Source organism: Nuphar pumila, chromosome 9 (genome assembly GCF_984573655.1).
Source record: "Nuphar pumila chromosome 9, dmNupPumi1.hap1.1, whole genome shotgun sequence".
Lineage (NCBI taxonomy): Eukaryota > Viridiplantae > Streptophyta > Magnoliopsida > Nymphaeales > Nymphaeaceae > Nuphar > Nuphar pumila.
Window position 1 is genome coordinate 98,000,948 of NC_143257.1, and position 12,250 is coordinate 98,013,197.

The window sequence follows — 12,250 nt, forward strand, 5'->3', positions numbered from 1 at the left end:
TGACGAGTGTTTGGTAGCCGACGTGGCCACCACAAATTCCTTCTTGTGCCTCTCGGACCACTTCCATGGCTTCATCCTTATCTAAGCATCTAGCATACTTAGAACTGAACCCACGACGGTAGAGAGTATTGGCAAGGATGAAATAGCGGAGTGACATGCGTTGAATCGCGTGTTGCTCCTTTCTTGATATGTCTAGTGGGAATTCTCTAGTTTCGATAAAGCTTTTGATGTCTTGGTACCAAGGTTTTTCTTTCTGAGCGGCCTGGTTCACTTGCTCAATTGGAATGTAGGCAGGTTGATCAAGTCTGCCGATCTCGAAGGAACGACAGGATTCACTGTCTTTGAAAGACAAAATGGAGCCTAAGCAGGCTAAACCATCGGCTATGTGATTATATTCCCTCTTGACATGATTGAGCTGAAATTCTTCAAGGTTGCCTATGAGAGCCAAAGCGATCTTCTGATAGGGAATCAGCTTCGAGTCTTTTACTTGCCATTCTACATTAACTTGGTTAACAACAAGCAAGAAATCGCCAAAGGCATGTACTCTCTTGACATCAAAGTCTTGCAGAATCTTGAGGCCTTGTATTAGAGCTTCATACTCAGCCATGTTGTGAGTACATTGGAAATTGAGCTTGAGGGAATAAGGGAGCATCTCCTTTTCAGGAGTGATCAACAAGATCCCAATCCCTATGCCAGACATATTTCTGGCTCCATCAAAGAATAGAGTCCAAACTGGAGATTCCTGAATACTGCAAATTCGATCGTCAGGAAAATCATCTTCCGCTTTGATTTCTTCTCTTAACGGGAAATCTGCCAACTGATCTGCGATGGACTGACCCTTGACTTACTTCTGAGAAACGTATTCCAAGTCATACTGCATCAGGAGGACTTGCCATTTCGCAATCCGTCCAGTAAGAAAAGGCTGCTCAAGGATGTATTTGAGAGGGTTGAGTCTCGACAATATCTTGATTTCTGATGCCATTAGATAATGTCTCAGCTTCTGACACATCCACACTAAGGCTAGACATGTCTTTTCCATCTGAGAATATCTCTTCTCGTAATCGATGAAGGTCTTAATGATGTAGTAGATGGCATGCTCTATCCGGCTGCCTTCCTCATACTGTGCAAGAAATCCGCCACAAGCATTGTGGTTGACAGAAATATACAGGAGTAGCGGCTTTCCAAGTTCTGGTGGCTTTAGAACAGGTGGATTTAGGAGATACTGTTTGATGCGCTCAAATGAGAACTGACATTCTGGTCCCCATTCAAATTTCACTTCTTTTCTTAGCAAGTGATTGAAGGGCTCGCATCTCATGGCCAAATTTGAGATGAAACGTCGAATAGACTGAATGCGCCCCTGAAGGCTCCTTAATTCTTTGAGATTGGTGGGAGGCGGCATGTCAATGATTGCCTTTGCTTTGGCAGGATCCACCTCTATGCCTTTCTTGCTGATCATGTATCCAAGCAGCTTGCCTGACTCTACCCCGAAGACATATTTTTGCGGATTGAGTCTCAACTTGTAGAGGATAAGTCTTTCAAAGACTTGGTTGAGAGCATCGAGATGATCCTCTCCTTCTTTAGATTTGACCAGGATGTCATCCACGTAGGCATCCATGTTCTTGTGCATCTGGTCATGGAAAATAACTGCCATCGCTCTCTGATAGGTTGCCCCTGCGTTCTTGAGTCCAAACGACATGACTGTATAGCAAAAGGTACCCCAAGGTGTGGTAAAAGAAGTTTTTGATTGGTCACGAGCGGCCAATTTGATTTGATTGTAGCCCGAGTATCCATCCATGAAGGAAAACATGGCATGGCCTGCCGTGCTATCGATCAGAAGATCGATGTTGGGAAGTGGATAATCATCTTTCGGGGTTGCTTTGTTCAGATCTCTGAAGTAATTACAGATTCGAACTTTGCCATTCTTTTTGGGGACTGCCATAATGTTCGCCAACCAATCTGGGTATTCGATGGTCCGAATGAACCCTGCTTTTAATAACTCTTCAAGCCCTTCTTTAACTTGTGGTGCCACTCGAGGATCCATTTTTCTGAGTTTCTGTTTGATTGGCTTGCAATCTGGTTTCAACGCAAGGCGATGTTCGACTAACTTGGAGTCTAAACCTGGCATATCTTCATAAGTCCAAGCGAAGACTTCCTGATGTTGTTTGAGGAAGTAGATGAGCCTTTTTTTCTCATCTAAACTTAGACTGGAACCAATTTTGAGGATTCTTGGATCATCTTCTGAACCAATATTGACATCCTCTGTTGGATCTTGAACCAACGGCGATGGTTCATCCTGCTTCTGAATGCTGGCAAACTCTGGCAAATCTTGAATTGTCGAGTCGAATTCTGCCAACTCTTTAATCTGCTCTGTCATTTTGCTGACTTCTGCCTCTGTCTTCGCTTTGCATGCTCTGGCTGTTTCATTTTGAAAAAGGTTGGTATTGATAACGAGTTTTTTGAACGATTTAGGAGCCATGATCCTGGCCATCCTGTAAGTGAAAAGGAGGCCTTTTGAGAAAGGTAAAATGTTCGAAAAATAGCCTTTTGTACAGAGACGGAGAATGAAAACATAGATAAGGATATAAGCAGAGAATTTGTGTACACCAAGATGAACAGAGCAAACAAACTTTTCATTGATTGAGTAAACTTTGATATTCACAAGCAATTGTTTTGAGGAAAAGAAAGAAACTGGGGCAGATTTTGCCCTTACAAGATGACGAAAAGGAAAGAGAACAGAAAACACTGGCATTGTCTTCATTACTGAGCTCCCTTGACAAAGATGGTCTTTCTGCCGGATGACTGACCTGTAAAACCTAAGCCTGTGCCGGTGGCATGCTGAACAAGGATGATCGGCTCCAGGATGCCGTCTTCATCTTTGCCCAGGCCCCTGAAGGGCTGATACCCATGCTTCATCAGAAGATCAAATCCTTTCCTTGATTTTGAGAATCGAGGAAACAGAGGGTGATCTTTAATTGAGGTGCGATCGAGGCGTCCTCCTAGCTTGAAGAAGCGAGGTCCCTGCCACTGAACAACTGTAGTGACATTTTCTGTAGGCTGGATTTCTTTCAAATTTAGCATATCCAGACTTTCACTCAGATCAATTTCTTCAGCTTCCCGGATGCTTGGGATGTCGGCAGTGAAAGTGGGACGGGGAATCATCGGCTGCGGAAGTCGTTCTTCCGGATCCTCTCCTAGGACCGTGGTGATCATGCCTCCCTTCGACCATTTTATACACTGGTGCAAAGTTGACAGGACCGCATTGGCATTGTGGATCCATGTGCGTCCCAGCAACAGATTGTATGTTGGTGGTACATTAACCACATGAAAGAGTACAGTATGCACCGAGTAGTTGATGAAGATCTCGAGAAAAATCTTCCCCTTGGCTGTCTGCCCATGGTTATCAAAACCGTAGATTGTGATCGGATCTGGGGTGTATTCCTCTTCTTTTAGGCCCAATGCCTTGGCCGTCATCTCAGGACATATATTTAGGCTGCTGCCTCCATCAACTAGCACATGAGGGACTGTCATGCCCTTGGTCCGCACTACTATGTATAGGGCATTATTATGAAACGAATGAGGCTTTGGCAAATCCTCATCGGAAAAGGTGATTGGTGTATTCGTCATGGCCTGATTGACGATCTGAGCCATATCTTGCGGAGTCGTGCTAGGCTTGACTTTGATCTTTCTGAGAAGATCTTCTAACACTTGCTGGTGCTCAGATGAAGCGTGGGTCAGGTCCAAGATAGAGATATTGGATAATGCAGTAATCGGCTTCTGAATTGACCCTGAAGCTTCTTCTTTCTTTGAAGCTGCCTTGATAAAGCGCTTCGGGATCCTAGGGACCACTTTGGTCGTTGCCTATGTTGGTTTGCTAGAAAATGGGGTGACATCCGTCCTCTTGACGGATGACTGTGCCTGGCGAAGGACTAGGACCTGATGTTGATCCTGAATGTCCTGTCTGGAACATGGTTGGATACTGCCTTGCAGAGAGAATGTTTGCTCTGTGATGACCGAAGCTGAATGTTTAGGAAATGGTTTGGACAAGACTTCTGGCTGCTGCTCATCCTCATCCTCAATCAGCATGTTCTTGTCAATACAATCCTGTATGATGTTTTTGAGGACAAAACAATGCTCGGTGTCATGTCCCACAGTCCGGTGAAATTTGCAGAACTTGTCAGTCCATTTACCCATAGCGACGGGAGGGTCTGCCACCTTGGGAAGTTTAATCATTCCTTTCGACATCATATATTCCAAGATGTCTTCGCGGGACTGTTCTAAGGCTGAGAATTCCCGATCATAACTCCAACCTTCGTGCTTCGACTTTTCTGTCTGCTTCACTTCTGGCTGAGGTGCTGACTGAACAGGCTGTGGCTTAATAAATTTTCCTTTCTGGGCTGCTGAGTTTGCTCTTTCGGCCCTAGGAGGCCCTGAGTTCTTGCTGCGGCCTTTCTTGTTCTTCTTTCTGCCGGAACCACTGCTGCCCTGATCTGTCAATCCTGCGGCATAGGCAACGTGTGCCTTTTTCTTTTGATCAGGATTTCCTCTGACAAAAGGATATCCTTCGTATAGACCATTGTCCAGGCCGGTCTCGAGCCACTCGGCTCTCTCAATCAATTTGATGAATGACTTGGCAGGCGAAGTGGAAATGAGGTTCCTCAAAGGCTGAGCGAAATTATTCAGAATAATCTGCAAGGCGTGCTCCTCCGGGATGGGAACCTTCATTCTGTTATAGGTGCTCCTCCACCTGTGGATGAACTCACTGGCTTTCTCATTCTCCATCTGTTTTAAATTATACAGATGATTGAGGGTTGGTGAGGCTTCAACATTGAACATGAAGCGCTCTATGAACAAATTCACAACTTTATCGAACTCTCTTAGTTCGATAGGATTAATGTGGTCTGCATACCACCTGGCTGCTACCCCTTCAAGGCTGCGAGGAAAGCATATGAATAACGCCCGGTTATCTTTCCTGAAACGGCCGCATTCGGCATAAAAAGTGGCCAAATGAGCCTTGGGGTTGCTAGTTCCGTCGAATTTAATGAACTTTTGAGGGAGATTCTCTAGATTGTCATCCCTGTCCAGACCATGGTAAAAATCTTCATCGGAGTAGGTCTGCTTGCCCTTGCTTTTAGCCTGAATATCCTTGATGGCCCTATTCATTTCTTTTATCTGCTCCTGCATCGGGTCATTAACCGGAACGGGCTTATTGATTGATTCGGGCTCTGCAGTGGTCTTTGCAAACTGCGGTGGAGGATTCTGATAAACAAGCTGCTCTTCCTCTTCTGATTCCTCAACTGATTCTGCTTCTTCAGAAGTGGTGTCGGGCTGTATTTGCTTTCTAACGATCCGGACTGGCTTCTTTACAGCCTTCTTCTTTGGCTTGCTTTTTGAAACAGCTTCTTTCTGACTGGCCTCGGCCTGCTCAGCCATCATTTTGGTCATCATTCTTTTAAACAGATTATACATGGCTGGATCGATATCATCTGCTTGATTCTGATTCTGTCCCCTGACTGATTTGGGGGAATCCATCCCTCCGGCCTCACTGTCGCTGTGTTGAGGAACTGTTTCTTTTCCTACCCTTGTTACGACCATTTTGTCAATGCCAGTGTTTTCCTGTAGAGGTAAAAAGAATGATTAGGGTTCAGGAGAGATTTTTGGAAATGTGATTTTTAGGAAAAGACATGTTTGCAATGATCGTGTCATCCTTTTATGGTGACAAGAATGCGCCTTATGACCTAGGCGAGGTTGTCTGTCATGACGAGGGATAGAAGAAATAGACAGAATGGGTCTCATCACCGGGGATGAATCCGTAACTATATGAAACAAAATAAGATTTAGCCATAAAAAGCTTGTATTTTCATTGATTGACAAAATTTAAATACAAAGAGAAGGTGGGCAGACAGTTTGCCACCATTCCCGATACTCTGATGATACATTAGGACCAGGAAATATAAACAAAGGAATAAAGGAGTCCCAAGTGTATTTGGCGACGTGGTATGCTCCAGACCACTGATCCGACCGATGATCGAACTCTGGCATGCGGCTTGTTGGGAAGCGAGTGTTGGCACGAACCTGCTGCTGCGAAAACTGTCTGAGACATCTCTCTGGCTGATAGTCTACGCAGAAGAAAGGACCGAGCAGTTTGTAGCGCTTGTCACGAGCATAGGTGTAGCGAGGAACGGTCTTTCTTCTGTCGAAGAAGTCCCAAATGATTTCCTCCTGATGCAGTTTCTCGATCAAAGCTCGGCACTGAATGACTGACTTTGGTTGCTTGCTACTGAATCTGAAAGAACTGGCTTTTGATGGTACATGTCGCGGGAACCATGACTGCAAGGCGTACGTGCACCCTTCTACCAGAATGGTCTCTCCGAGGGCGAAACGAGCTAAACCTCTGTATAGAAAAGCTAGAGCTGCCATGGATACTGAAAGCTGACGGGTCTGCTTGCTTCCCCATCTTCGAAAGAGTTGGGCGACTCTGATATCGATGAAATTTTGACCATCCTGAAAGAATGCCAGCCCCACTATGCATAGGACCATGGCATGCTGGATTCTTTCTTTCACTGCTCGAGATAAAGTATCGATTTCTTCATAGGCCCCATATTTGTTGTAGAGTTCGAACAGATCGATGAACTGACTTCCGCTGATCTCTGTGAGAGGCCAGGATCTGCTCCCTGTAGCTCTGGCCAATGCTTCTCGAACATCTACCCCTTTGACATTGATCAAGAATTGTTGCTCGACCGGATCATCTGGCTGACCAGCTGGTTCTGGCAATCCCATGATATCATTGAACTCATCCATTAACATAGTCATCTCCCCCCATGGAAACCAAAACGTGCAGGTACGCGGATTCCATCGCTCTGCCATAGCTTGAATTAGACTGTCGTTGATGGTTTGCTTGCCAACTGCCGATGCCATCTCCAATCCACAATCATCCAAGTGGTTTGGGAACATACGCGAGAAGGCGGTGAACCAAGAATAGTACCACCAAGGGAAGAAGGTACGAGACTGAATGACCCGATGATCTGGGGTTCCATCCCTTATTTGAGAGAAGACATGATCCCAAGGAAAGATAGCATCGGGAGATTCGGATGCCATCGGAGTAATACTGAGGCAAAAAGGAGAAAAAGAGTCAGATAGAATGCAGGACTTACGGATAGACTTTTCGATGAAAGAAGGGGACAAACATTAATCCTGGAAATTTTGGAAAGAACAGGAGATTTGAAAAAGACTTTCCAGGGTTTTTAAGAAAAATTTTGACATACAAAAGGGAAAAAAGAAATATAGGCAAAGGGAAAAATATGCACCTGGGGTTTTTGAAAATAGAGGAAGTTTTAAAGAGTACACCCAGGGTTTTAAAAGAGGTCGATATAGGAGAACACAAGAAAAACATCGCATAATCATAGCTGCACAAACAAGGATGCGCACACAGCACTCCCTAAAGGCTGACTCTATATGCAATATTTGAAACAGCTTGTAGGACCTTAATCCTAACTCTATGGTTTAGATCATCTGATTCCAATCAAGGTATGCCGATATACTCAAGCCGAAGCTCGAAGTACGTGGCATATAAGATATTTCTCCGGTTCTAAGGTAAGGCTTCCCAACATCCTTGAGCACCTACCGATATACCTCGGACTATGGCCCTTAGGTACGTGGTAGGGGGGCGTGAACCCCAATAAGTGGTCCAGTTGTGAGGCTCTCTCCCGAACTATGGTTCAGTGAGATAGCCCAGCAACGTGAAGACCGGGACAATATAGGTAGGGATGTTTTCAAAATATGATCAACATGCAATAAAATCAGAAGGCTGTAATGCAAGTCCTAAAGAGATAGATTTAAATAAGAAGAAGCATACACTTGCATACATTGTTTACATTCAATCCCTAAAATTGAGGAGAGTTGTATTTAAGACCTAAGTCTAATGTGAACATGGGTATAATCTCCCCAATATGGTCCTACAAAACCATACTTAGATCCTATATGAAAATAATGTCAGCTTCGGACAGAATCTAGGCTACTAAGGTTTGCATGGAAATGTAGCTGACATAGAAGAATAAAGACTTAGAAAATATTTAAGCAAAGCAAAGGCATAAATTCAACCGGACGAAGACGAAGTCCCATCTCGGTCGCCAAAACTGTGATCATCGCAAAATTTTTCCTATTCTCTTGTTTCTCTCTCTTCCTTCTCTTTTCCTTTTCTAACCTCTATTTTCCTCCTTTTTGAAGGGAGAAGAATAAAAGAAAGAAAAGAGAAAGAGAAGAGAAAAGAAAAGAAAGAAAAGGGGGAAGAGGAACTATTTTGCACGGTCTCACTTGACCTTAATTTGAAAACATTTAAAAATTTTAACTCGCCTCTGTTTTTTTTTTAAATATTGCGGGAAAATGGAGAGACAGGATTCGCTCGTCGGTACGAGGTTCGACCGTTCCTCGCGCATTTACCAGGGGTAATCAAACCAAGGATCGAATCTATGCATTTTGCTTTGCCTAAATATAATCTAAGAATTTATTCTAACTCTAAATGCACAAAGAATCATGCTTGTGCAATGCAAGGATGTATGCTCTTTTCAAAGATGTTTTGGAAATTTCCAAGTATTCTGAGTTGAACTTGGTAAGGGAATGAAGAAATATTTGAATTTAACTTAGAACTTGAGATAAATCAAAGAAGTTCTAAGTTTTCAGAGTTTGGGAAATAAATATTGATTTTGAAGAGAAAGATTTGAAGCTTTGAAATGAAAGAAAATGGAATTTCAAAGTCAGAAATGGACTTTGAATTTAATCATGGATTTAGGAGAAGAAGATGAAATTTGAAAGTGTAATCTTAAGATTTCAAATCAGGACAAGCTTGAGAGATCCAAATGATATAGAAAGTAGAAATGGATTCAGACGAGATCTGAAAATGGAATTGGATTTGAAATCTAGAATTTAGGAATGGAATTGGATCTTAAAACAGATTTAAAATTTGAAATCTGAGATCCAATGTAAATTTGGGTTCTGGATCCTAAGATGGATTTGGATCTGAAGTTTGAGATCCAATGTAGAGTTGGACTTTGGATCCTAAGATGGATTTGGATCTGAAATCTAAGATCCAAAGTGAAACTGAAGTCTGGATCCTAAAGAGGAATTGGATCTGAAATCTAAGATCCGAAATGAAATTGGAGTCTGGATCCTAAAGAGGAATTGGATCTGAAGTCTGAGATCCAAAAGTGGAATTGGACTCTGGATCCTAAAGAGGAATTGGATCTGAAGTCTGAGATCCAATAGGAGTGTTGAATCCTGGATCCTAAAGAGGAATTGGATCTGAAGTCTGAGATCCAATATGAGTGTTGAATCCTGGATCCTAAAGAGGAATTGGATCTGAAGTCTGAGATCCAATATGAGTGTTGAATCCTGGATCCTAAAATAGATTTGGAGTTAAATTCAGGAGATGAATCAAGAACTTCCAAGTTTAATTTGAACTTGGAAAATGAATTTTAGAAATTGAATCTTGAATATACAGATGAATTTCAAATTTGATTTAGACCTGGGATTTGAAGCTTGAAATGAATCAAGAATCTAAAAGTTAAATTGAACTTTGAGCTTGATTGGAGCTTTTTGAAAATGAATTTGAAATTTCAAAATAAAATTGAACTTTTGAAAATGAATTTGAATTGGAATGAAATTTGAAGTCTCAAAGTGAAATTGGACTCTCAGATGGAAAATGAAATAGAATTTGAAAAAGATGAATATGATTTGAGATTGATTGAAGAAGATATTTACATCACTTGGAGTTTTTGAAAAAAGGTAATTTTGAAAATATGATGCAGTTCTATCCTAAATGATGAATGAATTAAAAGAATTTTGAAATTGGATTTTGAAAAGCTATTTCATTCTTTGGATGAATTAAAATAAGATTGAAGATATAATACATCATTGACTATGGTCATTGAATGTATTATATAATAATCTATATTTAAATTCAGGTGAAGAATAAAACATATTTGGTGCTTTTATAGAGTTTAAAATGAAATTAACTCTCAATATACCCTGACTATGGCCATTGGTATATATATTGAATTAATTTTAAGTTAAACTCTGATAAAAGATGAAATATTTGAAAATATGATGATTTCTGAAGAGGATCCAGTATGGATCGGTGTTATTTTATAAAAGATAAAAATCCTAAGTTTTGTTTACATCCTGACTATGGCCATTGATGTAAATCATCAACTTAGGATTAGTTACCTCTTACGAAATGGTGCACGTGCCATTCGTGTTTCACCATTGTGAGATTTTGGAAAATAAAAGCAAAAAAGCATGAAAAGTAGATGATTTATGATTTTTACCATGCTCATACATTCTAATCTAGTGCTTTGAAATGTAGAATTCTCTTTATAGTCTATCTATTACATCATGGAATTGATATTACAACTTCTAAACCAAGAAAGTAACATTTCCACACACACTTCCTGCAAGATCCAAATTAGCTCAAGATGAGAGATATGTACATAAAGAGATGTCATGTTACATGCCCATGATGGAATGAACGTTCAATGCATCCATGTGATCTGCTATGCAAATATGAAAACAAAAGTTCAAAGTGTATATGCACTAGATGCTGCCTAAATATCTAAGGAAAAATGAGGCATTAGTATGCATAAGAGTGATATATTGAGCAAGGCAGTGGATATATACAGATTCTATGCCTTATACTATGTATGAGTGTGGTGGGTTGTTGATGGATGAAAGGGCTGTATGCAGGAAATGGTTTGAAATGGTGAGCTGCTGAGAGTGAAGGTTTTAATGAGGCTAAACAATGATTGCCACGGCTATGAATACTGAAATGGAAATCACAGCAAGCACTGTCATAGCCTGTGGACTCCTCAACAACAAAACCACAGGTATAATCACTGTGAATGCGAGTGTAAAAAATAACAATGTAATGGATGCTACATACGAGAGGTGTTGATCAAGGAATGGAGTAGCAATGTGCTGATCAAGTGATGCACAAATGGTATGGCCGGGTTCAGCTATTGGTAAATGCATATTTGGGTATGAAGGAAGCAGTAGGAGTGTGGATGCTGGGTAAGGAGATGCTAAGGATCAGGGTTGTGGTAGAGTTTGTTTGAAGGTGACTAGCTGCAACCGTGTCTGGTGCTGCTATGGGTGGCTAGGATGAGGTCCTAATAATGTTTGATTGTCACCATCAAAGATGATCCTACAACAGCGTCTAATTGCTACTGAAATGCATGAGGAAAAGATACTAAACAACTATGTGTGGCTAAAAAAAAAATATCGGGTGTTACAACAGATGGGATGGTTTACATACTGATAAGTATGGAGGCACAATAATGGAATAAGCAACAGAAGATAAGAGAGAAGAAAAAAAAAGAAAAGAAAAGAAAAAAAAAATGTGCAACAGGCATGATGATATATTGTTGCTGATGAGAATACCACTTTTTAAGATTGGTAAGCTGTATCAAATCTAAGGTAATAATTGACCAACAAGGGAATATAATTACTGACGGGAGGTTCAAATTGACTCAGAATTATTATAAGTTGTAATCAGGAACATAATCATGCTGTTAACAGAGATCATACACCTGAAGGTGATGGTGCAAAGATTTCTACTAAAAAAAAAATGAAGACAGCAATTATACAGAGACCCATGAGGATCCGATTCATCCATGAAACATAAATCTGCCCAACTATCCATTTTGAAATATAGGCAAACTTCAGCAAAAATCCAAAATCCTTCCTGCAAGGATTTGATTCAAGCATAGGCATATGCTAGAATAGTGCTTTATAAATGAGATACCAATGAGATCACACCCAGCAGAATGTATTGAAACAACAATAAAAGAAAGAAGAAATAAATAAAAAAAAACATACAAGAGCGGCATAATATTCTACGATCATGCATCAACGTATTGAAAAACAAAACAGAAGCCATTCCAGCATCTCATATTCCTGAAAACATGATCTTGGAGAATAGCTCGGCATAGAGGGTCCCTTACAGGTGGCAGAACATGGTGCGCTAACTCTTCCATCTCTCACATAAAACTAGACGCCTTGCCAGGGTGGTTTCCAATTTTCACATAAAACTAGTAATTGGAATGGCAAATGGCAATGATAGAATATCGAGACCATATAAACAGAATGGAAATAATCACAGGGTAAACAAATTTTAGTGGTGCGCTTGGCTGAATTGATACTAACACCGCAGGATGCAGGGAATGACCATAGAACCCACAAGATGATGTATGTAAATTCAGAA